The sequence below is a fragment of the Falco rusticolus genome, chromosome 3, assembly GCF_015220075.1.
Source record: "Falco rusticolus isolate bFalRus1 chromosome 3, bFalRus1.pri, whole genome shotgun sequence".
Taxonomy (NCBI): domain Eukaryota; kingdom Metazoa; phylum Chordata; class Aves; order Falconiformes; family Falconidae; genus Falco; species Falco rusticolus.
The window spans coordinates 99,944,004-99,957,067 of record NC_051189.1 but is presented as its reverse complement, the minus strand read 5'-3'; the positions used below and the strand labels follow the sequence as shown (position 1 = coordinate 99,957,067).

The following is a 13,064-nucleotide window of genomic DNA, read 5'->3' as shown; positions in this document are numbered from 1 at the left end:
TGGAAGGCACTATGCAAGTCAACACACACTTTACAGTAACACAGGCTTACATCATGGCAGTATTACATGAACTTGGATTTTTGGTGCAGAACAGCATCCCAAATCAAACACGCAGAGAATTGTTTGAGCTGGCAGGGACCTTCAAGACAATCTGGTTCCAACCCCCCTGCCCTGGGCAGGGACACCTTCCACCAGACCAGGCTGCTCCCAGCCCCGTCCAGCCTGGCCTTGGACACTGCCAGGGATGGGGCACCCACAGCTGCTCTGGGCAGCCTGTGCCAGCACCTCACCACTCTCATAGCAAAGAATTTCTTCCTAATATCTAATCTAAACCTGCCCTCTTTCAGTTTAAAGCCATTCCCCCCTGTCCTGTCTCTACAGGCCCCTGTCAGAAGCCCCTCTCCAGCTTCCTGGTACCAGTACTTTAGGTACCTGCAGGTCCTGTAAGGTCTCCCTTGAGCCTTCTCTTCTCCAGGCTTAACAACCCCAACTGTCAGCCTCTCTTCACAGCAGAGGGGCTCTAGCCCTCTGATCATCTTCATGGCTTCCTCTGGACCTGCTCCAACATGTCCGTGTCCTTCCCATGTTGGTGGCCCCAGAGCTGGATGCAGCGCTGCAGGGGGGGGGTCTCACCAAAGCGGAGCAGAGGGGCAGAATCCCCTCCCTCGCCCTGCTGGCCACGCTGCTGGGGATGCAGCCCAGGGCACGGGGGGCTTTCTGGGCTGCGAGCATACATTGCTAGGCCATGTTGAGCTTTTTGTCCACCAGCACTGCCAAGTTGTCCTCCTCAAGACAGTTCTCAATCAATTCTCCACGCAGACTGTATTTGTGCTTGGGATTGCCCCAACCCTGGTGCAGGACCTTGCGCTTGTCCTTGTTGAACTTCATGAGGTTCACTCAGGTCCACCTCTCAAGCCTGTCAAGGTCCCTCTGAATAGCATTGCTTCCCTCCACTGTGTCAGCTGTACCACACAGTTTGGTGCTGTTGGCAAACTGGCTGAGGGTGCACTCAATCCTGGTGTCTGTGCTGACAAAAAAGATGTTGAACAGCACTGGTCCCAGTACAGACCCCTGAGAAACACCACTCACCACTGGTCTCCACTTGGACGTTGGGCTGTTGGTTGAAACTCTGTGAGTGTAACCATCCAGCTGATTCCTTATCTACCAAGTGGTCTATCTGTCAAATCCATGGTCTCTCCAGTTTAGAGACCAGGATGATGTGTGGGACAGTGTCAAATGCTTTGCACAAGTCCAGGTAGATGACGTCAGTTCCTCTTCCTTTATCCACCAACACTGTAATCCTTTCAAAGGCCATCAGGTTTGTCAGGCAGGTTTTGCCCGTAGTGAAGCCTTGTTGGCTGCCACCAATCACCTCCTTATTTTCCATGTGCCTTAGAATGGTTTCCAGGAGGATCCACTCCATGAATTTGCCAGGAACAGAGGTGATACTTACTTGCCTGTAGATCCTCAGGTTTCTCTTCTGTTTTTTTCTTTTTAAAAATAGGGCTTATTTTTCCCCTTTTCCAATCAGTGGAAACTTCACCAGACTGCCACAGCTTCTCAAATACGATGGAAAATGGCTTAGCAACTTCATCTGTCAGTTCCCTCAGGACCCACAAATGCATCTCATCAGAGCCCATGGATCTGTGCACCTTCAGGTTCCTTAGACTATCTCAGAGCTGATGGTCTCCTGCAGTGGGCAGTTCATTCTCCCCGTCCCTGCCTTTACCTTCTACAACTTGGGCGGTGTGGCTGGAACATTTGCCGGTGAAGACTGAGGCAAATAAGTTGTTGAGTACCTCAGCCTTCTCCATATCCCGGGTAGCCAGGTCTCTGTTTCCTTCTGGAAAGGACCCACACTTTCCTTAATCTTCCTTTTATCATCAACATACCTATGGAACCTTTTCTTGTTGCCTTTGATATCCCTGGCCGCATTTAATTCTCTCAGGGCTTCAGTTTCCTAACCTCACCCCTGGCTGCTCAGACAATTTCTTTGTGTTCCTACCAGGCCGCCCATCCTTGCTTCCACACTCTGTAGGCTTCCTTTTTGTGTTTGAGTTTGTCCAGGAGCTCCTTGTCCATCCATGCAGCCTGCTGGCATTTTTGCGTGACTCCCTCTTTGTTGGGATGCATCACTCCTGAGCTTGAAGGAGTGATCCTTGAATACCAATCAAATTTCTTTGCCCCCGCCTTCCTCCAGGGCTTTATCCCATGGAGGGATGGGATAGCCTACCAAGCACATCCCTGAAGAGGCTGAAGTCTGCTCCCCTGAAGTCCAAGGTAGCGAGCTTGCTGTGCACTGTCCTCACTGCACTAAGGATCTTGAACTCCACCATTTCATGGTCATTGCAGCCAAGGGTGCCCTTGAGCTTCACATTCCCCACTAGTCCCTCCTTGTTGGTGAGAACAAGGTCCAACATAGCACTTCTCATTGGCTCCTCTACTGGGGAAGGAAGTTACAATCAACGCATTCCAGGAGCCTCCTGGATTGCTTATGCCCTGCTGTGTTGTCCCTCCAACAGATACTGGGGTGGTTGAAATCCCCCATGAGGACCAGGGCTTGTTAACATGAGGCTCTGTCTATTGAGGACTTCATCTGCTCAGTCTTCTGAGCAGACCCCCAGTGTAATGTCACCTGTCCCTGCCCTCCCTTTAATTCTGACCCATAGGCTCTCAGTTGGCTCCTCATCCATCCACAGGCAGAGCTCCACGCACTCCAGCTGGTCACTGACAGAGAGTGACAGCCCCTCATCTCCTTTTCCTAAAGAGCCTGTATCCTTCCATTCCAACACTCCAGTCGTAGGAGCCATCCCACCACATCTCCATGATGCCAATAAAATCATAGCCCTGCACATGTGCATGTCTCTAACTCTTACGTATTCCCCATGCTATGTGCGCTTGCATAGGGGCATTTAAGTTGGGCCCCTGATGGAGCTGACTTACTGGCTGGAATTCCTTTGTGCTGCTCTTCAGGTGCTCTCCTGCTGCTCTGCCATCCCTCTCCAGGCTCTGGACATCTATTGATGGCACTGGTGTCGAACTGGTAGGAATGGGAAGGATTGAGGTGCCCCTCCCCCAGCAACTGTAGTTTAAAGCCCTCTTCACCAGCTTGGAAAGCCTATGAATGAAGATGCTTTTTTCTCCTGTCAGATGGGCCTCATCAGCCCCCAGGAAACCAGGTTTCACCGAGTCCCACAGCCTTAGCAGCCAAACCCCTGGCTGTGGCACCAATTGTTTAACCATTTGATTCGCCAGATTCAACTGGCCCTTTCAAACCCCTTCCCTTCCCAATCTCTTGTTGAAATTGCTCTGATCCTACACTTGTAAATTACTGGACTGTAGAACAGATAATTGGTTGCAGAAGGTGACCATAGAACAGAAAATTGGGTGCAGGAGGTGGCCATACTGACAAGGAGAAGGAGCAGTCATCATGTGGCACTTCTGGACACATGAGGTCCTACAGTACAACTAGAGGTGTTAAAGATACTATTGTAATCATTCTGTTCCTACGGCACCCATTTTGCAACAGCGCTGAGGCTGAGAGAACCACAGACACTGCAATTGTTATTGGATGCATCTTGCCCACCCCGCTACTCTGGTGCCCAGCACTTCAATAGTTTTGAGCTGGTGCTTGGCTAGACCTAGGTTCCCCACCCCCTGCAAAAATATCTTCTGTCAAGGACATGCTGCCTACCCTGTCTTCCTCCCCGCTGCCACACAGCCTCTGCGCCAGGGGGTTGGATGAGCTGCTTGTATCTCCTGAGCCTCGTAGCAGCAGGGGAAGCCACCCAGGAACGGTCAGCTCTCAGGCCTCCCGGAGGAAAAATGAGAGAGCTGGGGGAGAGCAAAGACTCCACCAATCAGTCGGTCATTTCCTCTGGCTGACAATATGCAATATTCCTATAAATCCGTCTTCTGCAGGACAAGACAATCACCTGAAGAGCTGAAATCTATATGTGACACTCAGGGCACAAGCAAGGCTGAGACATCCAGGTAATATCAGAGGTACAATTACCCACGGAGGGGAAGCAGCCAGGAGGATGATAAGTATCAACAATTTGCCTATATAACAACAGGAGACAAAGAGCCATATATCTTGAGCAAAATAATGTCTCACTTCCTCCAAGAAATTGAACTATAATCTCAGCTGACAAAGTATGAACTTTAAAGTATAATTTTAGCATAAGGAATAATCTTACTGCCAGCATTTCTTCTGAGCTGCATCTGCCTGGCTTTCCGGTCGTGACGGCCGGCTGTTCAGAGATGCTCGGGCAGAGCCGGTTTGAGCAGGGACAGGGGAAAGGGTCCTGTGGCAAAACCCACATGAAGTCCAGGTCTGTGTTCATCGACTCCTGTGGAAGTAACAGAATTAATTATCGAGCTGCTCGTCCTTTGAACCTCAAGGGTTATGATCTGAACAAGAATACACCCTGTCACTGAAGCACAGATGCTGAAACTTTAAGGCTGATTCCCTTCCTTAAAGGGAATCAAAACACCCTGATGGCACCTGGTGAACATTAAAGCCAGATTTGATTTCAAAGTCAGAAGCCCTTGGGAAAAACAGAGGTCACATTTGTCAGGTCACTCTTCGCTCTCCAAACATTGCTTTCTTCCCTTCTTTCTTTGTGTTTTCATTAACACTATCAAGCCTGACAAATATTTATCTTCTTTTTTCCATTTCTTCTCCCTCTCTCCCTGCCCCCCTTCATTCCCTGCCATTCCCTGCCATACCCTGGCAGGTACCAGCCTGCACCACCCTCACTGTGTGAAAACCTGATTAGGAGAGTGAGCTCGTTTGTACGATAAAGTAGCAAACCAGAGCTGGTACGGCCAAGCATGTGTGACCCCTCCGTGCCCATTGCACGGCCACTCTCCTGTGCTTCAGCCTGCAGGTCAGCACCCACACAACGTTAGCCACATGCATGGAAAAGCCTTCCTGCACCTTCAGGTGGGGCCACCACTGCCCAATGGCTCCCAAGTGCGAAACAAGCAGGGACCAGCTTCTGTAGGAAAGGCAAAAACCCTGACACTGAGGCAGCTGGTCCAGGAGTTTGTTTGCAGGAGAGGCTGTTGGCAGAAAAAAAACCCAAAGGGATGGGGTGGGGAAAGAAGAAACTTCTCCCTGTGGGAAGATTCTTCCCAACTGTTTGGCGGTGGTGAGTTCACATCCTAAAACCAGAAAGACTCAGATCCCTTTCACAGAAGTCACACCAACAAAGAGTCCTGTAATATATATGTAATATTTATGTAATATGCAATATATGGCAATATTCAATTATACACTTGCTAAGTCATTACCTTCCATCACCAAGCAAAACTGTTTCAAAGCTGGAAATACCCTGTAGGAGTTTGAATTGCTCTGCTGTATCTAAGGACTGTGCACAGAACTGAAGCCACCTCCTCTCCTGTGTCTGGGCGCCTATGTCTATTATTATCTGTAGGTGAAATGGAGCAGCATGAACACTGTTGGCATGGCAATATAAGGGGAATTTGTTCCCAGCTAGGCCCTTACCCTGTAATTTTTACATGTCTGCGAACACACTGAATCAGAAAGGCCACAATATTTTAAAGGATGAAAAAGTCTTTTTTGTTGTTGTTGTTAAGAAAATAATATATAGAAAAGATTATTATAGAAAGGATTTCTATAATGATTACCACCACTCTCTTAGAATCTTGCTTTCTTCTTCTTACATGTAAAGATTAAATAATTAGATAAGCCATTAAATTTAAAAGTTGAATTCTCTGAGTTTCTTCTTACACTTGTTCATAAGCAAGGTCTGGACTGCAACTGGAAGGCTGGTGCGCATGCATGCTGTCCCCAGGGCACCCTGGGGTGGAGTGCTACAGATAGATTGATATTAGATACCCTAAACTCCATTTCTAGAGACACTAAACTTTTGAAACCCCAGCCCCAAACAGTGGAGGCATCACTTCATCAGCATTCTGAGAGCATGCTGAGAACTGGAGACACCTACTGCCCCAGTGCTCCTTGGATCCCCTCCTCTGCCCTCTGGCACAAGTCCAAAGAATAACTTGTTCCAATAAACTATGTTAATTTAGCAAAATCAAGGTTCTTTACACAGATACCCTATTTGAAGTGCCAGAAGCTGACACCAAATTCCTCTCTCATATTTCTTCATACAACCCAGAGCCACGCTACTAAATTTCCAGGGGCTAATTAAGACAGTGATGCCCATCCACACTTCCCAGGGCACAGGGGGACAGAGTTGGCCTCACACTCCATGGCAGAGGTGGTAGGTGGTCCAAGTACATAGGACTTGGAAAAAGCCAGCAGCTCCACTTGGGGAAGCACAGAGTATTTCCACTTCATACAGTTAATTTATTTACAGCTAGGCGCTGGTCTACTACAAACCACAGACACCCAAATAAAGAGGGTTGGGTAGGGTGAGTGTGCGTGTGCTCTGGGTTCATCTTTCAAGGAAAGAAAACAAGGTGCAATATTGGTGTTTCAAAAACCCCCAACGCTAAAAGGACCTGAAAGCAGTGGCTTTGCAAGAACTTTACCCAACAGCACAGCATCTGTCTGTGCTTCAAAAGAACTCCCCAGTCCTTGGCTCGCGGCTGATCTAGCCAGCTTTCCTTCTGGCTGGATGCAGCCTTGGTCTTCCCTTTCTCCCTCTGCAACACCTGTAACTGGTTGGCAATTTTAAGAGCACGGCACAAGGCAGGGGGTTTTGCACAGAGATCTGAAATTTTCTGCAGAATCATCTCCCGCACTCTTCTTCCCCTCTGCTCCACCGCAGCGTACCTGCGGGAGGAAAGGATGGGTATCAGTGGTCTGAGTGCTGGAGATGTATGTTTCGCATCAAAGACTGTAATTTATTTTGGGAGGTAGACCTGTTGTACTCGGAACACATACCCGGTGCCCGTGGCTGACCTGTGGCATCATGTCACCTGATGTCACTGTGAGCTCACACACCTGCTCCAACGGTGCAAAGAGCTGAGGGTTTTCCCTGATTGATGTGTGCAACTGCTTCTCGGGGCTGTGTGGGTGAAGGATGTGGGCTGGCTCCAGCAGCACGCCGACCTGAACTTCCCCCTGACATTGCACAAGGAGGAGACAGACCGAGACTCATACCTGCCCACCCACACAGACAAACCAGCAGATATAAAAACACATGACCTTAAAAACGAGGACATGATCAAAGAGAGAGGAACGTCTCTCCCTTTTGCTTTTTCTTCCCTCTCTCACTAGCACTGCAAATAAGTCATGCATGAAAATAGCCCATAAAAGCAGAGGGCTTGGCTTTACCTCTGGTGAGGCTCTGCTGACTCAAATCAAGTCACACACAAACTCAGTTGGCCTGTTGCCTTCACCATGTTTGCCACCACACTCCTCTTAGCACCCTCCTAGAAAATCCCTCAGAAATTTCTAACTCTCCATTTGTCTATTTAACTCCAAAAGAAAAAGGAAAAAGGGAGGGTGGGTGGAAAAAAAAAAAGATTGCACTTCTGTCTATATAAAAAGTACAAGTTTGGCTTAAGAAAGTATCTGGAAAGTACAGAAGGACCAACTTCTCAAGTCTACAAAAACAACCACTTCTTCCACATACTCTCACCTATCTCCTGAGAGGAAATTCACTGCTCCGAAACCTGATATTCTGCGTGCTCTAATTAAGGAAAAAGGAAATAACTTTCACAGTCTCTTGTGCAAGGGCCAATGAATGTAAGTCAAACACTCACCTAAACCCATGAAAATACTTTGAAAAGAAGTAAAACAAACATTCTGATTTCCCAGATGCATATCCAGTAATGTTTCTGATGTAAAGGGCAGTGGGTAGGAAAAAGAACAAGAACTTAGTGATGTGGGAGGGAGATGCACCTTTATCATCCATCATCCCCAACCCATTTTATGCATTTGTGATGGAGGGATCTCCTCTGAGCTGCTTTAACAGGGCTACCAGGGTGGTACAAAATGGACAGTGCCACGTCTTGAAAAGCTGCTCTCTGAGAAGCATTCTGGTTCTCTGGTCACACTTATTTCTGTAGCACCTATTAAGTACTTAGGTAAAGTTAGCAAGAATCAAGGGATATGCAGCCCTTATGTCTTCATCCACCTCCTGAAGTTTCAGGAAGAAAGTATTCCTCCTACAAGCAATTAGGAAACTCCAAGACTTCTTTCACATTGAAAACACTTTCTGTCCGTGGTGTATAACATGTTATTCCACCTGCTTCCAACTAGTTTAGTGAAGGTGGTTATTCACCACATCTGTACCAAAGGAGAAAAAAAAAAAACGCTAGCCAAAAATAATGTTTACATACACATTTCCAGTTCCACTCGGGTTCATAGTGATCTGCCTGTGTCTGGCCCCTTTGAGCTCAGCTACAGCGCTGAAAGAAGGCAGGTGAGTGCAGCAACCACTTCTGAGACTAGAGATTGCAATCAAGGGTTGTTCACTAAACAGTTTTTTTCAAATCTAGAGACTGCTAAGAGCACACTTAGTTTTTCACTGCAAATGTACTTAACTTTATTTGAGCCAGCAAAACTGAAAAGGAGACATTTGATGGGACAGGCATGACTACGCTAGAGATAAGACCTGAGCATTGCCACTCTTGATGCAAAGAGATGACCACAAATCCTTGTGCACCTTCTAGCACAGTCAGCTACAGCAACACTAATTGAGATGTAATGGCAAGAATAAGAAATGTAACTTTTCTCATCTATTTTCTTCTACCAGTGTCAGTTAAGCGAAAGACACACCATTCTTTAGATGAGGATGCTATACAAGATCTAGTATCTTCCATCTTGTTTTCCAAAATATGAGGCAACTTCAAAAACAGAAAGAAAATGCTGGCTTCCTTTTCAGATGTGCTCTATTTGTTGATCATTTGCTGGGAAAGTTCTAAACAATTCAGCTGAAATACATTGATCTGAAAAGACTTTACTGCTACTGGCTATGTTACAGACCAGGACAAAGCAAAGCACCCAAAGCTTTTACAGGTTACCTCTGAGCAATGCCTTCTGAGAAATTATAATACTTTTGCAACTTTATGCATCTTACACTGTTCACAGAAAAAGAGTGGTTACATCTGATGCAAAAATTATGGTGAGAATAAATTGATAATCATATTAACAGGGTTAAAACTCTATTTTCATATAGCATCTTTTTATCCCTAGAACTCAAGGCACCTTGCTTACTATCCCTATTTCCCAAATAAAAGGCCTCAGGAACATTCAGATGAGTTACTTTCATAAGGCTGTACAACATGGCACTGACAGACCCTGGGACACAGCTCAGGCTCTACAGTCCTACCAGATGGTGAGCAAGAAAACTGGATACCTTGCTTTTTTCCTTATTTTAATTTCTACCTGTGCCTCTATGTTTTCGATCTGCCTCATTTAGAATAGCACTGCTTCAAATCCTGGAACACAACTGGTTTTTTTTTCCCTGGAACTGCCCCTGCTTCCTGCAAGACTGAGCAACTACATGTACAAAAACATTCACAACTCCAACTCGTGCAAGAAAGGTCATCTCCCCCTGCCCCCCAAGTACCATTAGGGTGCATATTTGGAAAAACAAGATAAAAATTATTTGAAAACATGAGATACTGGCCTGTCTTTTCCTGGCATGGTACACACGTTACACACTATTGCAGTTCCTCCTATTGGTCAGAGTGTATTGATATTGCTTTGGGTATTAAAAGCCCCCAGTAATGCCATGATCACAGCTACAAAACTGGCATTTTCTAAACCATTTGTATTTGTTGTGCATCCATTCTCCCTCTCAGAAAGCAGCACCTTACCTCTCACCCTTCTATGATCTACTAAGTGCAGTCTTAATACCTACTGTAGACAGCAAACAGGCAAAAAAAAATTTCCAAACTACATAGTTAGATGTTTCAGGAAGAAGCAGCGCCCACTCAGTGGCAGATGATATCAGTAGAAATGTCACAGCCATCTTTTTTTCCTCCACCTCCGTTTCATCTTGAATACCTGGTGCTGCCAGAACTCCTTTTAACAGAGCCGAGATTTCCCTGCCAGCCACAGCTGTCAAAAACTCACACCAGCGAGTCCCACACAGATGGATGGATGATAAGGCTGTAAGCAATTCAGGGTCCTTCGGCTACCAGCAACTCATCTATTCGCTCCAGAGGTGGCTCCGCAAATGGACAAGTTGCACCTCCCAGCACACCAGCCTGGCCAGCTGCAACCTGGCTGAAGCAAGAAGCTGCATCCCGCACTCTCACCAAAAAGGTCTGTAATCTGCAGCATGAGCTCCAGAACAGGGGCTTTACATTACATTACATATTGTAACATCTCTTTCTTATCCCAGATGGCAACTCCCAGGTTTTGAGACCCTGACAGCTGGCACTACCCAGCACAGGATGGTTAAGTGGATGTAGTAACCGCTCCCTGCCAGTGCCTGCCCATACACAATCTCTTCCTCAGCCAGATGTTTTCCTTCACACACAAAAAAAATGTCATCAAGTGTGAGAGGAGCCAACACTGCGGTGTTTTGCCTTGTGGCTAAAAGCAGAAGGGTTTTCTGTAGTCGGGAATTCAAGCCAAGGGGTCTGGGAAGCAGGAGATCTTTTAAAGCTCCTCTGCCTGTAGAGTTGGCTGAACTTCACTTTTTGAGATTAAATACAAAGGCAGTCTCCCCATCAATTCCTCTACTACAAAAACATCAACCAACTCAAGCTCCTGCTGAACTGCAATACCTAGTAGGCTGGAAGCACTCCTCTGAAGTTTCATTGTGCATTTTCTGACAATTGACACAGGAAACCAGTTATGAGCTTTTTGAGACTCAGAAATAAATACCAGTTATTCAGACATGAATCTGCAAATACTGGTAGCAGCACAATAAACACCATGTAATTTGTCTTGCTAAACAAAAGCCAAACTGAATGGATGAAATAATTATTGTAAATCAAGCACATAGTCAGATTCCAGCTCATCTTCCTGTTCGTGTCTCCACACACTCAACACAGAAATCATCTAATCTCTTAAGTAAACAAACACATAAAGGCATCAACTAAATTAGAAGCTCCATGGTGTTGACATATTATGATCTCATCACTCTTTCTTCTTTGGAAGCACTTCCTTGCCAAACTGAGTTTAATTCACCTGAAAACCTTAAGCAGAGAGTGCCTTAAACTAACAGGAGGCAAGTTGCTCAGTCACGACTACGCTGCTCTTTTGGTCTGGTTTTAATTTGACTGAAAGCAATTTATTAATTTGATTTGAAGCAAACACAAACCTGGTAAAAGCAGATGCAACAGTTCTAAATGGGATATGATTCAAAACCAGCAAATGTAAATGCATTTTAAAGAAAAAACACTCTCCTGTCTTTGGTTAAATGAAGAGTTAATGTTACAACCATAAACTGTCACCTTTTTTTTTCTTTTTTTTTTCCCCCCCAAAAAGCAAAACCTCGCAATTAACCTTCAGGCAAATCATCAACCTCCACAGTGCTCAGTATTCAGTCTCTGAGACATTTATGGCAAAAATCAGCCCTGTGAGGCCCCACGATGCAGAAACACCCAAACGCAGGTGTGTCTATGGATATTTGTCTATTTTCTTTCAACATTTCCACCCTGTGGCTGCTTATCTAGACCGCCCTCTCCTTTCCACATTAATCTCTGTTTACTCTTCTGTTTGGCAGCGAGAGAGAGAAGAACACTCACACACTTGTGTTTACAGTCCTCCGGACCACTCCTAGTAGCTGTGCTTTGACTCAACAAATTTCAGGAAAGTCAGAAGCAATGTGCAACTTCCCGGCCATGCTGCTTTGGAAGGAAATGAGCTGTGCTCCGTAGGGAAAAGGAAATTGCTTTGGAAGTCTAGACCGAACCCTTCCTTTTCCATCACTCCTCCCGTTTCCCCCTTGAACATATTTAAGGCGAAACAAAAGGAAGGTGGAGAATGAAAAGGAATCATTGGGCAGTTTTCCTCTCGGTGTGTAATGAAAACATGGTTGGATGTGGATTTAAACAGCAGCGAGACATCAGCTAGAGGAAAGGGAGGAGAGGCACAGGACTAGAGCAAGTGCCTGAAAGGTGAGGATGTTGGCAGCAGCTGGTGTAGCAAAATGTGAGTCAGGAACACAGTGAAAGGCAACATAGTGCGGGCAGCCCCTCTGACCCTCCTGTCAGGCTGGATTTGTCTTTAAAATGCAGCAAGTAATGCAGCTGTGCAGCTAGCTGCCTAAAGCAGTGCCAGTAAAAGGGAAAATCGTGCGAGGTATTTAGTAAACTTGCTCTGTTTTGGGATAACCCCCAAACTGAAGACACAGTACAAAAAGCAGCTGTGAAATCAGATCAGAACAGCAGAGAAGCTTGAAACAAATGAACTCAAGCAAATTTTAAAAGAAAGCTACAGAGACCCTATGAACCAAGGCAGCTTGGTACCGCTTGATTCAGCTGGGGATCAGGTAATACAAGAGCCAGCTAAGAGGCTTCCCAATTCAAGGAGCAAAACCAAGGGAACGAATGTAGAAGTTGCTGGGTATTGAGAAAGAATGACCAAAGGGGTTGGGGGAAAGTCAGACAATAGATTTTGAAATATTAAAGATCATGTCAGAGCAATGTTTAAATCAAATTGACAGGGCTACCACCAAGGAAGCAGTAAGCAAGAAAGTACATGGGCACATGGGCATTTAAATGGAACTGCAGAATGGCCAAGCACCAAGTGCCACTAACTCGCTCTATTTCCTACATAAATGAAAGGATATATTTTGTTTGCATTTGTTTTTTATAAGGAACAACAAAAGAGGAAAGTGTGTGAAACCAATCCATCATAAACTGATTGCTTTATGTGCACCTCAGGAACTTTGCACATTCCAAGTACTCTTAATTCCTCTCGCAGCAAGAGAGTCACTGCAGCTTATATGACCTTCCCCCCCCCCCCCCCCCCCCCCCCCCCCCCAGGAAAAGGAAACCAGTTACATCAAGACAGCAGCTGGACTGCGAGATCACAACTCTCTACTGCTCAGGGGTAGAGCTTGGGCTGTGCCCTTGGTCAGCCTTCTCACAGCGATGCAAACCAATACAGCAGCGCTCCTGGCACCTTCTGTCCCTCTCCATAAGAAAAAAAATGAAAA

General features: G+C 46.1%; 1 long non-coding RNA gene across 3 annotated transcripts in view; it reads right to left on the bottom strand.

Moving 5' to 3' along the window:
* Window positions 1-13,064, bottom strand: part of LOC119145254 — a 270,979-nt gene that overhangs the window by 48,203 nt on the left and 209,712 nt on the right. For all 3 annotated transcript variants that reach the window (XR_005103367.1, XR_005103369.1, XR_005103368.1), the window contains one exon: window positions 4,200-4,352. This is a non-coding gene — a long non-coding RNA (uncharacterized LOC119145254). The remainder of the gene's footprint in view (window positions 1-4,199; window positions 4,353-13,064) is intronic.